The sequence below is a fragment of the Protopterus annectens genome, chromosome 12.part0, assembly GCF_019279795.1.
Source record: "Protopterus annectens isolate FY-2018-M chromosome 12.part0, PAN1.0, whole genome shotgun sequence".
Lineage (NCBI taxonomy): Eukaryota > Metazoa > Chordata > Ceratodontiformes > Protopteridae > Protopterus > Protopterus annectens.
In genome coordinates, this window is record NC_056746.1 from 264866202 (window position 1) to 264891575 (window position 25374).

Here is a 25374-nt window from a genome sequence, read left to right on the forward strand (position 1 = left end):
AGAATTGCTTACTAAATGTGGAAAATGTTTTCTGAATCTATGGTATGACTTGTAGTTTCACAGAGTTGTGCAGTTTCTAGATATTTCAAATAATAATCAACAAAAATAAGTTAATGGGCACCTTTGTACTGAAGCAGGTATGCTCATACTGTCATCCGAGTAAAATATGGTATTTCATGCAGCAACATTTCCACTTTTGATTTTGATTTTGATTCCTGAAGATATTACAGCTTTCACACATTTGCACCATTTATTCAACCATCTCAGAAATGTTAGGGCAATAAAGAAAACTACATGCTTTTTCTTACATTATGTAATTCCTAGATGTGATTTGTGGATTTTATTCAATTTAGCTTCAGGCAGCTGAGAGGAATAATAACTTTGTCACCTTTAAACGTCAAGCCTTTTGCATAAAAAAGTTCAACACTGCATAAGAAATATACATTATAACATAGTCATGCGCAGGATGGCATCACAGTGATGTAAAATGACTTACACTAATGTAAATATGTTTTTGGAAGTAGAACTGCTGCTATAAATACTGTAAATAGAATTATATCTATAACTGTAACTAGAACTGTTTCTTTAGGCAGTCAGACACAAGGTTCCTGCAGGATTTTAAAAATTATGGCGATTATTCCATAAAGTAGCATACAAGAAGGAAGGCTGTTTGGAGAAGATGACCTCTCTTGAAGGGGGATTCTGGACCTGAAACAGTGGTTCTGGGTAAAGTGCTGCAGAAAAAGACCTTGTGGAATACACCTGAAGGAACCTGGATATTGTTTTCTACCCTGGGAATCCAGAAAAAGGAGAGCAATTGAAAAGTATCTATGGAGCTAATATGACCGAATGTGCCCCTTTTGTAAGGGGCTATAACAGAAAAGGAACATTGTGTTATTTCTTTTGCTTTACCTGCTTATTTCCGAAGAGTCTGCATCACTGGCAGTTAAGGCAGAGGTTAGCATTTAAGAGTGTTAAGGTTACAAGCTGTTAATGAGTTGCTTCCTGTTATACAGGGTTTGATTCCCTCAGTCTGCAGTTAACTACTCTGTGACCTTGAGCAAATCACTTTAACACACAGTGCTCTGGGAAATTGAGCTAGGCTCCTCAATGCTCTCCTGGATCACATGCCTAGCAACTGTCTACGGACCGATTAGTAGTAGACATTTTTGATCTTCCTTGTATATGGTTTGGTTCATGGAATTTAAATAACTTTTCTTACACAGAACCATGCATGCACAAGACTGTGTCAGCCCACATGCACGCACACACACACACACACACACACACACACACACACACACGCACACACGCACACACGCACACACGCACACGCGCACACGCACACACGCACACACGCACACACGCACACTGTAACTGCTTTGCACACTCTGCTTGTTACCATTTAACAAGGCCACCTTGAAGCCAGGAGCTCCCATTTTAGCTGTGGGATAGAAGAGCCCCATAGGGGTGGAGTCCACAGATTACATAATCACCCTGCACGGTATTCATCTTAAAGCCGTAAACATCGCAAACACAACATGAACAGCAGAACAAGGAATCTGACTTTACAAGAAGGAAATTTATAGTAAGAATGTTGATGCACACTTTATCACCACCAGCACTGAACCTTATCAAATTATGTCTAGTTCCCTTCTTTTACTCAGCCTTCTCATTGCCCTTACTTTGACTGGCAGACTAACAGTCACTGTCAGCATCCATCTTGTGTACTATCTCTTTCTTGCTTCCAGTTGTCTGCTCATTGATGTAAGTTTGCAATTTTTTCCAGAGTCCTGCATGTAGTTTAGTTTTTATATGTCTAGTTAAGAGTATAATCCTTGTCCTATTCCTCAGGGCAGCTAATTACTACTCAAAGAGAGAGAGATGAAGAGGAAGGGGGGGGGGTAAGAGATATGGAGAAAGGGAGACAGAGAGAAGGAGAGAGAAAGGGTGACAGAAGGAGAAAGAAGGATATGGAGGGAGGGAGAGAGAGAGGGAGAGACAGAAGGGTAGATGGAGAGAGACAGGGGGAGAAAAGGAGAGAGAAGGAGGGAGAGAGATAGGGAGAGAATGAGGAAGAGAGGGAGAGAGGAGGAGAAAGGGAGAAAGAGGGAGAAGGACAGAAAGGGAGAGAGAGAGAGAGAGAGAAAGAGACCACTAGCATCAGAAATGTCTGATGAAAGGGCCTCTGGTCAGCTGTTGACCAAAGGGTCCTGGTGCTCTTTCTATGCACCATTTTCCTTCTTGAATATAAAATGATAGCCTGGCTTTAACAGAATTTTTTCCTTATGTTTATATTGTAACACTTCATATAGTGTTTCTCTTTTCACTCCCACATCAAAGAAGTGTTTCACTTTATTTGTGTCATACCTCTCAACATCTTTGCTCAAGAATTCTGGACAAAAACAAAAATAATAGAGGTAGCAAAGGTCCCAAATCAGAGAAAACTTTTAAATATTACTCTAATTTACTTAGAAAGTTAATACATAGAGCAACAGGATTTGCATCAACTTGTATGTTCTGAACATTAAGAAATGCAAAACGTTAATGCCTGGCATGATTGACTAACTGTAACCTCAGTAGGTAACCAGAAAATATGAGGGACACATTAAAAATATGAGTTAAAATCACCAATGATCTGCAAAATCAGACAGTTGAGAGGTATGATTTATATGTGTGTTTGTGTGTGTGTGTGTGTGTGTGTGTGTGTGTGTGTGTGTGTGTGTGTGTGTGTGTGTGTGTGTGTGTGAGAGAGAGAGAGAGAGAGAGAGAGAGACTGTGTGTGTGACTCATAAGTTTACTTAAAATCTCATTGCCTTGAATCAACAGTTATTCAAAGGCTTTGTTGCCATGCCATTAGTCCTGCTGATATTATGTTCAGGGCAATCACGTTGCGAGAGAAGCTGGTCTCTCAATCACTTGATGAAAAGATGGGTCAGATTGTCCTGGAAGCGGGGGGGGGGGGGCAGATCCAGGAAGCACAAATGTGTGATGTGAATGTCCTTGCACTTCCCAAAAGATGCTTCTGTGTGTGTTTAGTTAAACTCCCACCTCCAGAAAAGTTTCTAACATATATTTTGGAAGGATGAGGCATGAAGATCAAATAGACCCTGTCCAAAACTTCAAAAGTTGAGATATCACCAAAGAGATGTGGCCAAAAAGTAATCCATCCATCTCATGTTTTTATTTCTAGGATCTGCTGGTTGTCACCAGTGGTAAATAAAGTCATCAAAGTAAAGAAGGAGATCTTCTGTGCAGTTCTAGCATGGGGTCAACATAGTTTATCAATAGGTAGTGAGAGACCAGGAAGACCAGGAAGCTAGTGGCTACAGCAGTCACTGATGCAAAAAGAGAGATGTAAGAGACAGTATGTAAAACCATGGAGAATGATGTTTGGATGACCTAATAAAAGTTCTGACCATCTTTTGAGTGACTTTAGAGTGGAGGGGACATTGTCCAAGTTATTATTAGCAGAGGTGCAGAAACCCTGCCATCAGGTAGGAACTTTGTAAGGAGGTAAAAGGAATACCTTAAGGAACAGCTGAAGCCAGAGACATGATTTTTTCGAGAGGGCTGTTTTTGTGTCCATTCTTGTCAATGAGGTCATGATGACAGTTGACAAGTTCCACAATAAGGAGACTGAGCAGTTGAAATGATCTGGACAGAAATTCTGCAGGTGCTTGATATATTGTATTGTGGTTAGTGGATCTTTTCAGTGCTACATGGAATATGGGAACATTGCATTTTGATTCACAAACTGAAGTGCTAGTTCCCAGTTTCATAAATATCATAGTCTACAGCCTTCCAAACAAATATTTTTAAGCTGTGGTAAAGGAGACTTCATCTGATAGCTGAGTCTCTCTTTCAAAAGAAGTAATAGGGATTTCATCCAGGGTATGAAAGAGTAGGTCACCTTTCTGTGTCACACATATATTGGAGAAGTCATAGGAGTTTGCTGCTATAGTTGTACTCTGCAGTACATTGTGAGGGTACTACATGAGTTTGGGGTCCCAGGGAAAGTGCTGCACGTCATATCTTCTGTGTATTAGTAGAGCGATAGTTTACATCTGTGCTCTCAACACTCAGGTGAATGCATTCAAGTTGTGCATAAGACCCTACTAAGGAAGTGCCTTTTTTCTCCTCTTGTTTGCTCTTTTTAAAGGACAGAAAAGAAAGTACAGGCTAAGATTAGGAGACTAGTTTGAGAGTATGAGAGTTGCATCTTTGTTTGAAGATGATATTATCCTCTTGGGCATAAGTGATTGCAGTTTCTGACAGGCACTGGTGTAGCTTTCTATCGATTGTAAAGCATACCTCTCAAACTTTTATTGCAAGAAATGTGGACAAAGTTTAAATTAATGGACAGACAAAAGTCCAAAATCAGGGACAGACATTAATGGCTGTTTTATAAACTTAAAAATTTGCTAGAGTAACACCTTTTATATTAGTGTGCATTTTCTGAATGACATTGACCCCAGTGATTTTTCAGAAAACAACAAATTTTATGAGGAGCAGATAAAAAACATCAGAAAAAAATATGGACATTTTGCAAAAATCTGGACAGTTGAGAGGTATGCTGTGAAATGTTTGGGATGAAATTAGCACCGCCAAATCACAGTTTATGGATGTCTCTAAGAAAAGAGTGGATATCAATTTGCAAGTGAGAGGGGAGTGGCTACTCCAAGTGCAGGAATTTACGAATCTTGAGGTCTTGCGCACAGAAAAAGATAGTACCAAAATACTGACCAGCAGATAAATGCAGTAGTATTGTAGATACTGTACAGGAGAGTGGTGATGAAGTCTGAACTGCACTACAAGATGAATATATTAGTTTACTGGTCAGCCATTGTCCCCATCATCACCTATGGATATCACCTTTGGGTAGCGAGTGACATGACTTCTCAGATGCAAGTAATGGAAATGAGGTTCTTTCAAATAGTTGCTGGGCTCGCTGTAAATTAAAGAATAAAGATCTCAATATTCCAAAAAGAGCTTGGAGTACAGTTGCTGCTCTTCAACTTAAAATAAATCAGTTAAGGTTGTCTGAGCACTTAGTGAGAGTGTCTCTTGGATCCACAAGAGGTGCACTTGCTATGGTCCATGGGGGTGAGGCATTACATGCTGGAGACATTATGCATCTCAGCTTGCCTCTAGAAACCATTGTTGTGGATATGAAAATCTGGTCGATCTTGCTCAGCTTGCTGATGACTTGACCCTCACCAGGACAAGTGTTTTAGAAAATGGATGCACATATATGCCATAGGTCCTGACATTATCCCTGAATATCTTTTGAGAAGTGTTAATTTCCCACTTAACAGACCCTTCCATCAGCTCTTCGACTCATGTCTCTCCACTGGTTGCATCCATATCTCTAAATCTTTTAGTGCAAGACATATAGACAAAGTCAAAAATAATGGTGTACAAAGGCCCAAAATCAGAGGCAGGTTTTATTTATTGCTCTTAAAAACTTACAAAGCTGCTAGAATAACATGTTTTGTGATAACATGAATTTTCTGAAAGATATGAAGTCTGAAACTCAAATGTTTGTTATTATTTAGTAACTTTGATCCTTAGTGATTTTCTAGAAAACCACACATTTTATGAGAAATGTACCAAAACATATGAGGCAAAAATCTGTATATTCTTTGAAAATCTTGACAGTTGAGAGGTATGTTACATCCCTGAGGAATGAAAAATAACATTTGTGGTTCCCTTGCATAATGTGATCTCTCTACTGACCTTGGAAATTGCAGGCCTACTATTTCCAGGACTATGGAGTGAGTTGTAGCTGAACTAATAAAAACGACATATGTCAGCTTATATCCATGGATACACACCAGTTTGGCTTAATAAAAGGGGGATTATGCCTGCTCAGATTTCTTCAAAAGGATTACTGAGTCCTCAAATAAGGGCGTTCAGTTTACACTAAAATTTCAAAAGATGTTTGGCTTCCTCACATTGAGCTTTAAAAATCCACTATTATTATATTAACAAAAAAAAAAAAAAAAAAAAAAACTAGAGTCTTGGCCTATGCCTCCAATGATTTCAATTCAAATAATTCCCAGTTTATGATACTAGCTTGGAGATTGCTAAGACCTCTGACACAATCCTTCATACTGAGATTATCGACATGCTTATGGAATCAATACCATTAAGGCTAGGGAGACTTGCTCTTTTTTATTTTTATTTATTTATTTGTAGTTTGTTAACCAAGAAAGTCTATTGGGCCATATTGAGCCCTTTTTCAATGGAGGCCAGGGGAGAAAAGCTCCAAGTACATTCAAAATTATTTTATCAGTTAATACAAGAAAGTATATACAAAATATGTGCAGATTAGTACAAGAAATACAAATAATATTGGTAGTTTATACAATCATAGGAGAAGAAGCTCTATGTACAATACAATATTTGTTGGCAGTTAATACAATTATTTTACCAGTTGATACAAGAAAGTATATGCAAAGTATGATCAGTTAGTACAAGAACAAATAATAACGGCAGTTTATACAATTATAGGAGAGGAAGCTCCATATACACTACAATATTTGTTGGTAGTTGATACAGTTATGGGAGAAAGCTGCAAGATACATTCTCATTTATTGGCAGTTGATACAATGAAGAATAACTGCGAGAAAGGAAATAGGGGAAATCTGTTCTGGGCCCCTTCCTCTTTGGAATACACTTCTCAGACTTCTCAGACATCCTTGCTTAATCTCTTAACTTTTCTAACATATAAAGTCATACCCACTGCTTCCCTATCTGCCCTATCCATTCCCTACTATATATCTAACATCTGCTTATCAAGTTATTAGCTCTTCTGTTGCAGCTGCTAGTATTCTATAAGTTCTATGCTCTCCACTGCTAAATGTTTTCCTCCATACTTGTATATACTATATCAGTTCTTAGCTAGACCTTACCTATAACACCTGTACTATACATTGTCTACTCCTGACTGATCCTACTTTTTAAGCCTTCTGGTAAATATGTGTGTACTGTATAATTTAGCTATACCTTAATCTTACTTTACTGCTGTTAATTATGTATGTTACCTAGGCTGAGCCTGCAAATGGTCAAATCTGATAAAAGCTCTAATCCTGTAAACAAAACTAAATAAATACATAAATAGGCATGAAAGCTGATATCAGGGCTAACCACATAAGCTGATGATGGCAAACCTAGGTGGTTATCAAATGTCATTCTGATACTCAAATTCTTCAGAAACACCTGTATTATTTATGAGCTTACCCTCAATACCAAGAAATGAAACATCACATACCATAACCGATAAGATTTCAGTTATGTCTGAAGGGTCTATATTAGATAATTGAACTTTCAAAAGATCGACTGTTATATGGGTGACACAATATGATCAAACTTTTAAAAGTTCGAATATCTAATAAAAAAAAAAAAACTACACAAATAACCTACCTGAATGTTTTAAACAGGGGGGCAGGCCCCCTGCACCCCCCCCCACACCCCACACTCTATTCATATACCAACTCTGAGATCACACTACAGTGCAGAAAAGGGAAATCTTCCCATTCCATGCTGTACAGAGATCTCCATTAAAATGTTCAAACTTTCAAAAATGTGATCATATGGTATCAACATTATGACACTCAAACTTTTGAAAGTTCGATTATCTAATATAGACCCATGTCTGATCCAGTCAATGGGAACGGGTCTATATTAGGACACCGAACTTTCAAAATTTTGAGTGTTCTAATATTGACCAGTTTTCAGTGAATGCTAAAAATATCAAAGAAACAGAAAACCAAATTTTTTCCTAGGGAAAGAATTTGGTTGTCCGTTTCTGTTGCTTCGGTATTTTCAGCGCTGTGGTGGAAAGTTACAGGTCAGGTTCAGGTAAGTGTGCAATTATGGGGATGTTTGGGTTAGGGCGGGTTAGGTGAGTTAGGGTTAGGGCGCAGGTCAGGTAAGTGTGCGATTGTGTGGACGTGAGGGTTAGGGCGGGGTAGGTGAGTTAGGGTTAGGGCGCGGGTGAGGTGACTGTGTGATAATGACGGACCTTAGGGTTAGGGTTTGGGTTAAGGTAAGTGGATAGTTAGTGGTGTATGTATAGTTTAGTGTAGGGTTAGGTGTAAAAGTTTAGGTGCATGGGTGTGGATTGCTGTTTGTTTGGTGTGCTTGTGTTGTGTATATGTGTTTTGGAACAGCAAATTTTTTCCCTAGGAAATAATTTGCTGTTATGTATGTTCGATGTTTTAAATTTTCAGTTGATAGGGTTTGATATTAGAACACTGGAAATTTTGAAAGTTTGGTGTTCTAATATAGACCCGCGGGAACTTAGGTATCTGCATGGATAGAAAACTGTCCTTTGGCCACCACTTCTCTGTTATGGTTAGAAAATCCTTCTACTTTTCATGGGTTCTCTTTCATAGTATTGCCTTAAAGTCCAAAGAAGTTATAGTCCCACTTTATTCCTCCCTTATTAGGCCCATCATCAAATATAATACCTCTTCAAAGTTTTTCTGCTAAGCACCTAAAGCAGTGTGAAAGATATCACCATTTCCTCACCAAAGAGATCTCAGGTCTTAGTACCTTTAGTCTAAAAACCCTACCCATGTAGGGGCTGGAGGATGATCTCTGCTTGACCATTTTGACCCTATACTCTTTGAATCCCTTTTACCCAAACAGAACCAATGATAAATTAGACACATCATCAGGAGACCTAAGCCTATACCACCACATTTGCATAACCAGTTGGTAATACTCATAGGTTCATAGGTACTCACTAGGCTATTGATCTGTGAGGACCTTAAGAAGCCTAGCTGAATATTCCCATGATATTTGTAGTCCTTATATTTTGCATATGAATAACCCAGAGATGGGTAGAGCAAGGATATGTCAGGGCATTTACTTGTTGCCCCTAGGTGGAAAACCAGGGGTGTTGTTGCAGTTTCCCATCCATTTGCCCAAATTATGTTTGAACAAAGTAAGAAAAGTTCTTCATTTTATGTGAAGTGGGACACTGTCCACAGAAGCAGTATTCCTTGTGATACTGCCTATCCCCTCTAAAATGTTCTATTTACATTATAAAAAAGATTGAGATCCCCTGAGCAAATGTTCATACTACCACTGGACTTGCAAACATACCTCTCAACTTCTTAGAGCAAGAAATCCTGACAAAGACATAAATAAAGGTGGGACAAAGGCCCAAAAATAGGGACAATTTTTAAACATTGCTCTTACAAACTTAGAACATTGATAGAATAACAGGTTTTGCATTAGCATGGATTTTCTATAGGATATGAAGTCTGAAACTCAAGTGTCTATCATTATTTTTGAACTTCAGTCTTTAACGATTTACCAGTAATTTGCCAGAAAAACTGACCAGAAATATGAGGCCAAAATCTGGATATTCTGAAAAAATCTGTACAGTTGAGTGGTATGCTTGCAAATGTGTGATAGGTCTGACAGGGTAGGGTCTGTTGAAGTTCTATACATGAGGCAGAGGTCACCTCTTAGTAGACTGCATGATGAAAGATGAGGGACAAGACCTTGAGATAGTCTGCATATTGTTTTGTGATTTAGGCCCTTGATTATTATTTTTTTTAATGAGGAAAGCATTGTGGTCACTCCAGTTGTGACAAATGTTTAGACAGATACAGACTGAATGGGACATTATATTCAATTATCAGCCTGATGAGAACTGAGTATAGTGGAATAATTGCATCCCTGGATCTGAATGCTATACATTTTAATATATGCTGTGCAATGAGAAATGACTTCCTTGCAATACTGGATCTATGGTGATCAAAGGACAGTTCATTGTCAATTTAGTTTCCTAGATCCCTGACTTAGGGATCAACTTTCAGCAGTGTGTTGTCAATATTATAGTTACAGGGGAAGGCATGCTTGCCAAAGGATACAATTATGGACTTCTTGTCAATTAGTTTTAGTCCATGGTTTTGACACCAACTATTTATTTGGGAAAGGCCTTCTTGAAGGACATTGATGTCTTCTGGGGCATTTATGATGACACCAAGTTTACAGTTGTCTGCAAACTTTGTCAGCCATAAACCCTTAACATTTTCTTTGACCCCAGAGAAGTAAATGCCAAAAGAGAAGCGGCCCAAGCACTGAATCCTGCTGTACATAGCTAATGATGGGGGTTTTGAGAAGGTAGAGCTGTCCATCTTAATTTCTTGGGATCTATTTTTGATGCAATTTGCAGTTTTACATTTAGCTGTGACAGCTTATCTACTGGAGTGTGGGATGGTGTCAAATGCCTTTGAGAGGTCTAGATATATAGTGTGTACTGAATTTCCTTCATCCATTGCTTTAGTAACCTTCTAGAAGAAGTCAATCAGGTTAAGCAGGCTCTGCCCTTGTTGAATCCAAACTGGCTAGTGTCAGGAGTTTGCAGTTTATCTATGCCCTTATTTATTAATTCCATAATGATCCTTTCCATACCTGGATTCATTGACAGCCCATCTTTGTGCAAGAGGATGACTGTTGCTATCCTCCATTCATCTGGCATAAAACCTGTTTGGAGGTTTGCACTGGATGCACTCTGTAGTCGGTCTGACAAGTCATGTTAAAGATTGACCAGATGTCTGAATTTGACACCTTACAAGAAGTGTTCTTGGCCTTGGATAGCTCCTTGAGGAATTAGTCTTGAAAGATTTGAGAGGGGTTGCAGATGCAGGTTGTGATCAGGGAATGTAGGAGGGCAGGGGTGTGAAATTTAAGTTAAATTTGTTCGCTAGTAAACTGGCTAAGTTCTCTGGATCTGAGTATGTGAAATCCTTTCCTATTAGCTATGTGCAGTCCTGAGCATTGTTTCTGAGATTTCAAACATAGTTGAGGAAGGATTTGTGGTTATCCTTTGCCTGAATGGCTACTTTCACCCATATCTGGCTTTCACTGATTTGATCAGGGTCCAGAGTTCCCAGTTAAATTTAGCAAGGGAGTTATTGGCATCTTTAAAGTTAAATTTATTTTTGTGTGCAATTATTTTTTTCCTTTATTACAGAGCCTGTTCATAAAATGGTTTCACCACAGGCAATTATTTTTAAATTTGCCATTGTATTTAATTTGAGGTGGGAAGATGCATTTATGCAGCTATTTACATGTCAATAGAAATTGTCTGTAAAGAAATCCACATAAGCAGTGGGGTCATCAAGATAGAGGGTATTTGAATTAAGCTGGGTTATCACTCAGTGTTAGTAGATTAACTTTGACATAATCTCTGAATGCAAAGGTACTGGAAGATGCCTCTTGCTTCAGTTTTAAGATGAATGTGACCGATTTGTGGTCTGATTTGACCCGGGGAAAGTTACAATTGGTGGGGAGCAACACTGTCTTGTACTGCTAAGGACCAAGTCCAGGATTTTATCACCCCTGGTTGGGGTGCAGACTAACTGTTCCAGAGAGTTTGTATTGATGAAGTTTAGAAAGTTCATACATGTTTCAGAATGTATAAGTTTCCCAGTTAATGGAGGCGTAGTTAAAGATTCCCAGGAGAATGATGGTTAGCTTAATACACATTAGGTATGTGGTACGGTCTGAAGGAGACATAGCAGTGGTCTTATAGTTAACTACAACATGTAAGGGAGTTTTGTTAATAGTAAGTTGAGCATGGTGGAGTTGCAAGTTGTATTCTTGTCTGATGAGTCTGACCACCTCCATTTTAGTGCCTTCATCTAATGCAGTGGGCCTGAACATATAACAGGCATTAAAACCCTGAAATGATGGAGTGCTTTCATTGGATTTGAACCATGTCTCTGCGATGATGCATATATAGGTGTTTTACAGGGTAAAGAGTGCTTGTAGGGACTGGAGTTTTGTTCAAACTCCCAGTGTTGAGCCACAGTAACTTTATGTTATCTGGATTCTGTTTTGCTATGTTGAAAGCTTTAGAAGACTGACATTATGTAAAAAGGCACTATGGGGTGAACAAGGATTTAGCCAGTAAGCAAAAGACTTGGGGGAATAGGTGTAGGCCATCCCTGGGAAAGCAGGATTGTCTAACACATCCTCCCAGGTTGATATATATTGTACCCCCCCTTAGAATGAAACCAATAGCTAAGCCAATTGCTGAAGTCAACATTCTCTTGTTTGTGTTGCACGATCATTCTTGGTGAGAAGAGAATGCCTGTCAAGCTATGTTCATACCTGCCTCATACACACATTCGAAGAGCTACATCATATCTCTCTTCATATAGTCCTGCCAGGTACAGCTGAATTCATTTACATCCATGAGCCCTGTGACTGTGTGATAGATGTACTTGTGGTGCAAGGACATGAATGTGGAAATCCTGTCACCTGATAGAAACCGACCATGGCCCTCTCCTTGCACAGCCTGGTGAGTGGTGCATCGGTGAGCTTCATCGAGGAGTCGCATATGATTAGGATATTAGAATGTGTGGAGGTTTGCCTCCTGGGCTTTTGAACTGAGTCAGTATAATACTTAGATGTATGTTACGTGATAGATTTTACCTGTGTTGTCTGTGAGGTTGCTGGGGTAATTGTTTCAAAGGTTACATTTAGGTTCAGAGGTTTATTCTAGGCTAATGACCACCAGGGTCTTTACAAACTTAGCCATGAAACCCAACCAGTTTTGTCCCTGAGTTTTTTGGATGCTTATATGGTGGGGTATGTTAGTAAGGAGGCAACTAAGGGTTATGTGGGGGGTATGTTAATTGGGGATTAGGTATATAGGTTTATACTAGACTACAGACCACCAGGGTGCTTAAACGCCTAGTCATAGGAGGCCTATTGCCCTATATGGAATAGGCTCAATTTACATATCAAGCAAAGTACTTCCCTGGCAACCTGTGGAACCAGTCTAAATGAGTGGCTAGGTGACCACAGATTTTCTTCTGGGATACTTAGAAGGGAGTTATAATTAATTTCGCCACTGATACTGGTTGATATGCCTGGGTTTCTTGATGTTCTTCTTTGGAATTAAGCTTGGTGAGAACAGATTCTCCTCTGCACAGGTTGAATCTTCCTTATATGAGTCTAGCTGCTGCCACATAACTGCTTTTACATTGCAAGTTTTTTTCCTAATACTCTCAGTGATTGTATACCTCATTGCTTTGGTCACCTGAGAAAACAGTAAAACTTCCATTTAAAATTATCTACAGGAAATGGCCTTTCTGATTGAGGAGGGAGTCCCTTGATATCTAGATACCACCAAGAAGGCCATATGGTACCCCATAAAAGATGTAAATTACACAGTTCGGCTCCTCATACGCATTCTAAGTAGACTAAAGGAAACACTATAAATGCCCTATAAATAAGGAGTCATGAGCCATGACTGTAAATGCCCTGTAAATAAGGAGTAATGAGCCATAGGTTCATAGATAGATTCATAGATTAGTACTAGGCTAACTGCCCCTGCGAGCCATTTTAAGCCTAGCCATTTATCCCCTGTGAGACTCAAACCCTGTACCTTGTGTTTGTAAGGCAAACACCTTAACCATTAGGCCACCCTCCCAACCCCAAAATATACAGATTTCTTGCATTGGCCGGGAATCGAACCCAGGTCAACTGTTTGGAATGCAGCTATGCTCACCACTGTACCACCAATGCTGTAAATACCCTATAAATAAGGAGTCAGGAACTATGACTGTAAATACCCTATAAATAAGGAGTCATGAGCCATGGCTGTAAATGCCCTATAAATAAGGAGTCATGAGACATGACTGTAAACGCCCTATAAATAAGGAGTCATGAGCCATGACTGTAAATACCCTATAAATAAGGAGTCAGGAACTATGACTGTAAATGTCCTATGAATAAGGAGTCATGAGCCATGGCTGTAAATGCCCTATAAATAAGGAGTCATGAGACATGACTGTAAACACTCTATAAATAAGGAGTCATGAGCCATGACTGTAAATGCCCTATAGATAAGGAGTCATGAGCCATGACTCTAAATGCCTTATAAATAAGGAGTCATGAGCCATGACTGTAAATGCCCTATAGATAAGGAGTCATGAGCCATGACTGCAAATGCCCTATAAATAAGGAGTCATGAGCCATGACTGTGAATGCCGTATAAATAAGGAGTCATGAGCCATGACTGTAAATGCCCTATAAATAAGGAGACATGAGCCACGACTGTAAATGCCTTATAAATAACGAGACATGAGCCATGATTGTAAATGCCCCATAGATAAGGAGCCATGAGCCATGACTGTAAATGCCCTATTAATAAGGAGTCATGAGCCATGACTGTAAATGCCTTATAAATAATGAGACATGAGCCATGATTGTAAATGCCCCATAGATAAGGAGCCATGAGCCATAACTGTAAATGCCCTATTAATAAGGAGTCATGAGCCATGACTGTAAATGCCCTATAAATAAGGAGTCATGAGCCATGACTGTAAATGCCTTATAAATAAGGAGTCATGAACCATGACTGTAAATGCTCTATAAATAAGGAGTCATGAGCCATGACAGTAAATGCCCTATAGATAAAGAGTCATGAGCCATGACTGTAAACACCCTATAAATAAGAAGTCATGAGCCATGACTGTAAATGCCCTATACATAAGGAGTCATGGGCCATGACTGTAAATGCCCTATAAATAAGGATTCATGAGCCATGACTGTAAATGCCCTATAAATAAGGATTCATGAGCCATGACTGTAAATGCCCTATAAATAAGGAGTCATGAGCCATGACTGTAAATGCCCTATAAATAAGGAGTCATGAGCCATGACTGTAAATGCCCTATAAATAAGGAGTCATGAGCCATGACTGTAAATGCCCTATAAATAAGGATTCATGAGCCATGACTGTAAATGCCCTATAAATAAGGATTCATGAGCCATGACTGTAAATGCCCTATAAATAAGGAGTCATGAGCCATGACTGTAAATGCCCTATAAATAAGGAGTCATGAGCCATGACTGTAAATGCCTTATAAATAAGGAGTCATGAGTCATGTCTGTAAATGACCTATAAATAAGGAGTCATGAGCCATGACTGTAAATACCCTATAAATAAGGAGTCATGAGCCATGACTGTAAATGCCCTATAATATAAATAAGGAGTCATGAGCCATGGCTGTAAATGCCCTATAAATAAGGAGTCATGAGCCATGACTGCAAATGCCGTGTAAAATAGGAGTCATGAGCCATGACTGTAAATGCCCTGTAAATAAGGAGTCATGAGCCATGACTGTAAATGCCCTATAAATAAGGAGTCATGAGCCACGACTGTAAATGCCTTATAAATAAGGAGTCATGAGCCATAGCTGTAAATGCCGTATAAAAAAGGAGTCATGAGCCATGACTGTAAATGCCCTATAAATAAGGAGTCATTAGCCATGTCTGTAAATTCCCTATAAATAAGGAGTCATGAGCCATGACTGTAAACGCCTTATAAATAAGGAGTCATGAGCTATGACTGTAAATGCTTTATAAATAAGGAGTCATGAGCCATGACTGTAAATGCCCTATAAATAAGGAGTCATGAGCCATGACTGTAAATGCCCTATAAATAAGGAGTCATAAGCCATGACTGTAAATGCCCTATAAATAAGAAATCATGAGCCATGACAGTAAACGCCCTATAAATAAGGAGTCATGAGCCATGACTAAATGCCCTATAGATAAGGAGTCATGAGCCATGACTGTAAATGCTCTATAAATAAGGAGTCATGAGCCATGACTGTAAGTGCCTTATAAATAAGGAGTCATGAGCCTTGACTGTAAATGCCATATAAATAAGGAGTCATGAACCATGATTGTAAACACTCTATCAATAAGGAGTCATGAGCCTTGACTGTAAACTTCCTATAAATAAGGAGTCATGAGCCATGACTGTAAACACCCTATAAATAAGGAGCCATGACTGTAAATGCCCTATAAATAAGCAGTCACGAGCCATGACTGTAAAGGCCCTATAAATAAGGAGTCATGAGCCATGACTGTAAATGCCCTATAAATAATGAGTCATGTACCATGACTGTAAACACTCTATAAATAAGGAATCATGAGCCTTGACTGTAAATGCCCTATAAATAAGGAGTCATGAGCCATGACTGTAAATGCCCTATAAATAAGGAGTCATGAGCCATGACTGTAAATGCCCTAAAAATAAGAAGTCATGTGCCATGACTGTAAATGCCCTACAAATAAGGAGTCATGAGCCATGACTGTAAATGCACTATAAATAAGGAGTCATGAGCCATGACTGTAAACACCCTATAAATAAAGAGCCATGAGCCATGACTGTAAATGCCCTATAAATAAGCAGTCATGAGCCATGACTGTAAATGCCCTATAAATAACGAGCCATGCGCCATGACTGTAAATGCCCTATAAATAAGGAGTCATGAGTCATGGCTGTAGATGCCCTATAAATAAGGAGTCATGAGCCATGACTGTAAATGCCCTATAAATAAGGAATCATGAGCCATGACTGTAAATGCCCTATAAATAAGGAGTCATGAGCCATGACTGTAAATGACCTATAAATAAGGATTCTTGAGCCATGACTGTAAATGCCCTATAAATAAGGATTCATGAGCCATGACTGTAAATGCCCTATAAATAAGGAGTCATGAGCCATGAATGTAAATGCCCTATAAATAAGGAGTCATGAGCCATGACTGTAAATAACCTATAAATAAGGAGTCATGAGCCATGACTGTAAATGTCCTATAATATAAATAAGGAGTCATGGGCCATGGCTGTAAATGCCCTATAAATAAGGAGTCATTAGCCATGTCTGTAAATTCCCTATAAATAAGGAGTCATGAGCCATGACTGTAAACGCCTTATAAATAAGGAGTCATGAGCTATGACTGTAAATGCCCTGTAAATAAGGAGTGATGAGCCATGACTGTAAATGCCCTATAAATAAGGAGTCATGAGCCATGTCTGTAAATTCCCTATAAATAAGGAGTCATGAGCCATGACTGTAAATGTCCTATAATATAAATAAGGAGTCATGAGCCATGGCTGTAAATGCCCTATAAATAAGGAGTCATAAGCCATGACTGCAAATGCCCTATAAAATAGGAGTCATGAGCCATGACTGTAAATGCCCTATAAATAAGGAGTCATGAGCCATGACTGTAAATGCCCTATAAATAAGGAGTCATGAGCCATGACTGTAAATGCCTTATAAATAAGGAGTCATGAGCCATGGCTGTAAATGCCCTATAAAAAAGGAGTCATGAGCCATGACTGTAAATGCCCTATAAATAAGGAGTCATTAGCCATGTCTGTAAATACCCTATAAATAAGGAGTCATGAGCCATGACTGTAAACGCCTTATAAATAAGGAGTCATGAGCTATGACTGTAAATGCCCTATAAATAAGGAGTCATGAGCCATGACTGTAAATGCCCTATAAATAAGGAGTCATGAGCCATGACTGTAAATGCCCTATAAATAAGGAGACATGAGCCATGACTGTAAGTGCCCTATAGATAAGGAATCATGAGCGATGACTGTAAACGCCTTATAAACAAGGAGTCATGAGCCATGACTGTAAACACCCTATAAATAAGGAGTCATGAGCCATGACTGTAAATGCCCTATAAATAAGGAGTCATGAGCCATGACTGTAAATGCCCTATAAATAAGAAATCATGAGGCATGACAGTAAACGCCCTATAAATAAGGAGTCATGAGCCATGACTAAATGCCCTATAGATAAGGAGTCATGAGCCATGACTGTAAATGCTCTATAAATAAGGAGTCATGAGCCATGACTGTAAGTGCCTTATAAATAAGGAGTCATGAGCCTTGACTGTAAATGCCATATAAATAAGGAGTCATGAACCATGATTGTAAACACTCTATCAATAAGGAGTCATGAGCCTTGACTGTAAACGCCCTATAAATAAGGAGTCATGAGTCATGACTGTAAACACCCAATAAATAAGGAGCCATGACTGTAAACACCCTATAAATAAGCAGTCACGAGCCATGACTGCAAATGCCCTATAAATAAGGAGTCATGAGCCATGACTGTAAATGCCCTATAAATAATGAGTCATGAACCATGACTGTAAACACTCTATAAATAAGGAGTCATGAGCCTTGACTATAAATGCCCTATAAATAAGGAGTCATGAGCCATGACTGTAAATGCCCTATAAATAAGGAGTCATGAGCCATGACTGTAAATGCCCTAAAAATAAGAAGTCATGTGCCATGACTGTAAACGCCCTACAAATAAGGAGTCATGAGCCATGACTGTAAATGCACTATAAATAAGGAGTCATGAGCCATGACTGTAAACACCCTATAAATAAGGAGCCATGAGCCATGACTGTAAATGCCCTATAAATAAGGATTCATGAGCCATGACTGTAAATGCCCTATAAATAAAGTGTCATGAGCCATGACTGTAAATGCCCTATAAATAAGGAGTCATGAGCCATGACTGTAAATACCCTATAAATAAGGAGTCATGAGCCATGACTGTAAATGCCACATAATATAAATAAGGAGTCATGAGCCATGGCTGGAAATGCCTTATAAATAAGGAGTCATGAGCCATCACTGTAAATGCCCTATAAAATAGGAGTCATGAGCCATGACTGTAAATGCCCTTTAAATAAGGAGTCATGAGCCATGACTGTAAATGCCCTATAAATAAGGAGTCATGAGCCATGACTGTAAATGCCTTATAAATAAGGAGTCATGAGCCATGACTGTAAATGCCCTATAAATAAGGAGTCATGAGCCATGACTGTAAATGCCCTATAAATAAGGAGTCATGAGCCATGACTGTAAATGCCCTATAGATAAGGAATCATGAGCGATGACTGTAAATGCCTTATAAATAAGGATTCATGAGCCATGATTGTAAATGCCCTATAAATAAGGAGTCATGAGCCATGACTGTAAATGCCCTATAGATAAGAAGTCATGAGCCATGACTGTAAACGCCCTATAGATAAGGAGTCATGAGCCATGACTGTAATGCCCTATAAATAAGGAGACTTGAGCCATGACTGTAAATGCCGTATAAATAAGGAGTCATGAGCCATGACTGTAAATGCCCTATAAATAAGAAGTCATGAGCCATGACTGTAAATGCCCTATAAATAAGGAGTCATGAGCCATGACTGTAAATGCCTTATAAATAAGGAGTCATGAGCCATGACTGTAAATGCCCTATAAATAAGGAGTCATGAGCCATGACTGTAAATGCCCTATAAATAAGGAGTCATGAGCCATGACTGTAAATGCCCTATAGATAAGGAATCATGAGCGATGACTGTAAATGCCTTATAAATAAGGATTCATGAGCCATGACTGTAAATGCCCTATAAATAAGGAGTCATGAGCCATGACTGTAAATGCCCTATAGATAAGAAGTCATGAGCCATGACTGTAAACGCCCTATAGATAAGGAGTCATGAGCCATGACTGTAATGCCCTATAAATAAGGAGTCTTGAGCCATGACTGTAAATGCCCTATAAATAAGGAGTCATGAGCCATGACTGTAAATGCCCTATAAATAAGAAGTCATGAGCCATGACTGTAAACGCCCTATAAATAAGGAGTCATGAGCCATGACTGTAAATGCCCTATAAATAAGTAGTCATGAGCCATGACTGCAAATACCCTATAAATAAGGAGTCATGAGCCATGACTGTAAATGCCCTATAAATAAGGAGCCATGAGACATGACTGTAAGTGCCCTATAAATAAAGAGTCATGAGCCATGACTGTAAATGCCTTATAAATAAGGAGTCATGAGCCTTGACTGTAAACGCCCTATAAATAAGGAGTCATGAGCCATGACTGTAAATGCCCTATAAATAAGGAGTCAAAAGCCATGACTGTAAATGCCCTAAAAATAAGAAGTCATGTGCCATGACTGTAAATGCCCTACAAATAAGGAGTCATGAGCCATGACTGTAAATGCCCTATAAATAAGGAGTCATGAGCCATGACTGTAAACACCCTATAAATAAGGAGCCATGACTGTAAATTCCCTATAAATAAGCAGTCATGAGCCATGACTGTAAATGCCCTATAAATAAGGAGTCACGAGCCATGACTGTAAACGCCTTATAAATAAGGAGTCATGAGCCATGACTGTAAATGCCCTATAAGTAAGGATTCATGAGCCATGACTGTAAATGCCCTATAAATAAGGAGTCATGAGCCATGACTGTAAATGCCCTATAAATAAGGAGTCATGAGCCATGACTGTAAATGCCTTATAAATAAGGAGTCATGAGTCATGTCTGTAAATGACCTATAAATAAGGAGTCATGAGCCATGACTGTAAACACCCTATAAATAAGGAGTCATGAGCCATGACTGTAAATGCCCTATAGATAAGAAGTCATGAGCCATGACTGTAAACGCCCTATAGATAAGGAGTCATGAGCCATGACTATAATGCCCTATAAATAAGGAGTCTTGAGCCATGAATGTAAATTCCCTATAAATAAGGAGTCATGAGCCATGACTGTAAATGCCCTACAAATAAGAAGTCATGAGCCATGACTGTAAACGCCCTATAAATAAGGAGTCATGAGCCATGACTGTAAATGCCTTATAAATAAGGAGTCATGAGCCATGACTGTAAATGCCCTATAAATAAGGAGTCATGAGCCATGACTGTAAATGCCCTATAAATAAGGAGTCATAAGCCTTGACTGTAAATGCCCTATAGATAAGAATCATGAGCGATGACTGTAAATGCCTTATAAATAAGGATTCATGAGCCATGACTGTAAATGCCCTATAAATAAGGAGTCATGAGCCATGACTGTAAATGCCCTATAGATAAGAAGTCATGAGCCATGACTGTAAACACCCTATAGATAAGGAGTCATGAGCCATGACTGTAATGCCCTATAAATAAGGAGTCTTGAGCCATGACTGTAAATGCCCTATAAATAAGGAGTCATGAGCCATGACTGTAAATGCCCTATAAATAACAAGTCATGAGCCATGACTGTAAACGCCCTATAAATAAGGAGTCATGAGCCATGACTGTAAATGCCCTATAAATAAGTAGTCATGAGCCATGACTGCAAATGCCCTATAAATAAGGAGTCATGAGCCATGACTGTAAATGCCCTATAAATAAGGAGCCATGAGACATGACTGTAAGTGCCCAATAAATAAAGAGTCATGAGCCATGACTGTAAATGCCATTTAAATAAGGAGTCATGAGCATTGACTGTAAATGCCATATAAATAAGGATTCATGAACCATGATTGTAAACACTCTATAAATAAGGAGTCATGAGCCTTGACTGTAAACACCCTATAAATAAGGAGTCATGAGCCATGACTGTAAATGCCCTATAAATAAGGAGTCAAAAGCCATGACTGTAAACACCCTATAAATAAGGAGCCATGACTGTAAATGCCCTATAAATAAGCAGTCATGAGCCATGACTGTAAATGCCCTATAAATAAGGAGTCATTAGCCATGTCTGTAAATTCCCTATAAATAAGGAGTCATGAGCCATGACTGTAAATGCCTTATAAATAAGGAGTCATGAGCTATGACTGTAAATTCCCTATAAATAAGGAGTGATGAGCCATGACTGTAAATGCCCTATAAATAAGGAGTCATGAGCCATGTCTGTAAATTCCCTATAAATAATGAGTCATGAGCCATGACTGTAAATGTCCTATAATATAAATAAGGAGTCATGAGCCATGGCTGTAAATGCCCTATAAATAAGGAGTCATAAGCCATGACTGCAAATGCCCTATAAAATAGGAGTCATGAGCCATGACTGTAAGTGCCCTATAAATAAAGAGTCATGAGCCATGACTGTAAATGCCCTATAAATAAGGAGTCATGAGCCATGACTGTAAATGCCCTATAAATAAGGAGTCATGAGCCATGACTGTAAATGCCCTATAAATAAGGAGTCATGAGCCATGACTGTAAATGCCCTATAAATAAGGAGTCATGAGCCATGACTGTAAATGCCCTATAAATAAGGAGTCATGAGCCATGACTGTAAATGCCCTATAAATAAGGAGTCATGAGCCATGACTGTAAATGCCCTATAAATAAGGAGTCATGAGCCATGACTGTAAATGCCCTATAAATAAGGAGTCATGAGCCATGACTGTAAATGCCCTATAAATAAGGAGTCATGAGCCATGACTGTAAATGCCCTATAAATAAGGAGTCATGAGCCATGACTGTAAATGCCCTATAAATAAGGAGTCATGAGCCATGACTGTAAATGCCCTATAAATAAGGAGTCATGAGCCATGACTGTAAATGCCCTATAAATAAGGAGTCATGAGCCATGATTGTTAATGCCCTAAAAATAAGAAGTCATGTGCCATGACTGTAAATGCCCTATAAATAAGGAGTCATGAGCCATGACTGTAAATGCCCTATAGATAAGGAGTCATGAGCCATGACTGTAAATGCCCTATAAATAAGGAGTCATGAGCCATGACTGTAAATGCCATTTAAATAAGGAGTCATGAGCCTTCACTGTAAATGCCATATAAATAAGGAGTCATGAGCCATGACTGTAAATGCCCTACAGATAAGGAGTCATGAGCCATGACTGTAAATGCCAAATAAATAAGGAGTCATGAGCCATGACTGTAAACACCCTATAAATAAGGAGCCATGAGCCATGACTGTAAACGCCCTATAAATAAGCAGTCATGAGCCATGACTGTAAACACCCTATAAATAAGGAGTCATGAGCCATGACTGTAAATGCCCTATAAATAATGAGTCATGAACCATGACTGTAAACACTCTATAAATAAGGAGTCATGAGCCATGACTGTAAATGCCCTATAAATAAGGAGTCATGAGCCATGACTGTAAATGCCCTATAAATAAGGAGTCATGAGCCATGACTGTAAATGCCCTATAAATAAGGAGTCATGAGCCATGACTGTAAATGCCCTATAAATAAGGAGTCATGAGCCATGACTGTAAATGCCCTATAAATAAGGAGTCATGAGCCATGACTGTAAATGCCCTATAAATAAGGAGTCATGAGCCATGACTGTAAATGCCCTATAAATAAGGAGTCATGAGCCATGACTGTAAATGCCCTATAAATAAGGAGTCATGAGCCATGACTGTAAATGCCCTATAAATAAGGAGTCATGAGCCATGACTGTAAATGCCCTATAAATAAGGAGTCATGAGCCATGACTGTAAATGCCCTATAAATAAGGAGTCATGAGCCATGACTGTAAATGCCCTATAAATAAGGAGTCATGAGCCATGACTGTAAATGCCCTATAAATAAGGAGTCATGAGCCATGACTGTAAATGCCCTATAAATAAGGAGTCATGAGCCATGACTGTAAATGCCCTATAAATAAGGAGTCATGAGCCATGACTGTAAATGCCTTATAAATAAGGAGTCATGAGCCATGACTGTAAATGCCCTATAAATAAGGAGTCATGAGCCATGACTGTAAATGCCCTATAAATAAGGAGTCATGAGCCATGACTGTAAATGCCCTATAGATAAGGAGTCATGAACCATGACTATAAATGCCTTATAAATAAATAGTCATGAGCCATGACTGTAAATGCCCTATAAATAAGGAGTCATGAGCCATGACTGTAAATGCCCTATAGATAAGGAGTCATGAGCCATGACTGTAAATGCCCTATAGATAAGGAGTCATGAGCCATGACTGTAAATGCCCTATAAATAAGGAGTCATGAGCCATGACTGTAAATGCCCTATAAATAAGGAGTCATGAGCCATGACTGTAAATGCCCTATAAATAAGGAGTCATGAGCCATGACTGTAAATGCCCTATAAATAAGGAGTCATGAGCCATGACTGTAAATGCCCTATAAATAAGGAGTCATGAGCCATGACTGTAAATGCCCTATAAATAAGGAGTCATGAGCCATGACTGTAAATGCCCTATAAATAAGGAGTCATGAGCCATGACTGTAAATGCCATATAAATAAGGAGTCATGAGCCATGATTGTAAACACTCTATAAATAAGGAGTCATGAGCCTTGACTGTAAATGCCCTATAAATAAGGAGTCATGAGCCATGACTGTAAATGCCCTATAAATAAGGAGTCATGAGCCATGACTGTAAACACCCTATAAATAAGGAGTCATGAGCCATGACTGTAAATGCCCTATAAATAATGAGTCGTGAGCCATGACTGTAAATGCCCTATAAATAATGAGTAATGAACCATGACTGTAAACACTCTATAAATAAGGAGTCATGCGCCTTGACTGTAAATGCCCTATAAATAAGGAATCATGAGCCATGACTGCAAATGCCCTATAAATAAGGAGTCATGAGCCATGATTGTAAATGCCCTAAAAATAAAAAGTCATGAGCCATGACTGTAAATGCCCTATAAATAAGGAGTCATGAGCCATGACTGTAAATGCCCTATAAATAAGGAGTCATGAGCCATGACTGTAAATGCCCTATAAATAAGGAGTCATGAGCCATGACTGTAAATGCCCTATAAATAAGGAGTCATGAGCCATGACTGTAAATGCCCTATAAATAAGGAGTCATGAGCCATGACTGTAAATGCCCTATAAATAAGGAGTCATGAGCCATGACTGTAAATGCCCTATAAATAAGGAGTCATGAGCCATGACTGTAAATGCCTTATAATATAAATAAGGAGTCATGAGCCATGGCTGTAAATGCCCTATAAATAAGGAGTCATGAGCCATGACTGTAAATGCCCTATAAAATAGGAGTCATGAGCCATGACTGTAAGTGCCCTATAAATAAAGAGTCATGAGCCACGACTGTAAATGCCATTTAAATAAGGAGTCATGAGCCATGACTGTAAATGCCCTATAAATAAGGAGTCATGAGCCATGACTGTAAATGCCCTATAAATAAGGAGTCATGAGCCATGACTGTAAATGCCCTATAAATAAGGAGTCATGAGCCATGACTGTAAATGCCCTATAAATAAGGAGTCATGAGCCATGACTGTAAATGCCCTATAAATAAGGAGTCATGAGCCATGACTGTAAATGCCCTATAAATAAGGAGTCATGAGCCATGACTGTAAATGCCCTATAAATAAGTAGTCATGAGCCATGACTGCAAATACCCTATAAATAAGGAGTCATGAGCCATGACTGTAAATGCCCTATAAATAAGGAGCCATGAGACATGACTGTAAGTGCCCTATAAATAAAGAGTCATGAGCCATGACTGTAAATGCCATTTAAATAAGGAGTCATGAGCCTTGACTGTAAATGCCATATAAATAAGGAGTCATGAGCCATGACTGTAAATGCCCTATAAATAAGGAGTCAAAAGCCATGACTGTAAATGCCCTAAAAATAAGAAGTCATGTGCCATGACTGTAAATGCCCTACAAATAAGGAGTCATGAGCCATGACTGTAAATGCCCTATAAATAAGGAGTCATGAGCCATGAC

At 38.9% G+C, this 25374-nt stretch overlaps 1 protein-coding gene and 1 non-coding gene across 2 annotated transcripts in view; both read right to left on the bottom strand.

Moving 5' to 3' along the window:
- LOC122816494 (glucagon receptor-like) overlaps nt 1-25374 on the bottom strand; it is a 2063211-nt gene that overhangs the window by 1896749 nt on the left and 141088 nt on the right. The gene's annotated exons all lie outside the window — the stretch shown is intronic.
- TRNAG-UCC lies at nt 13492-13563 on the bottom strand. The gene has a single exon. It is a non-coding gene; the product is annotated as a tRNA-Gly (tRNA).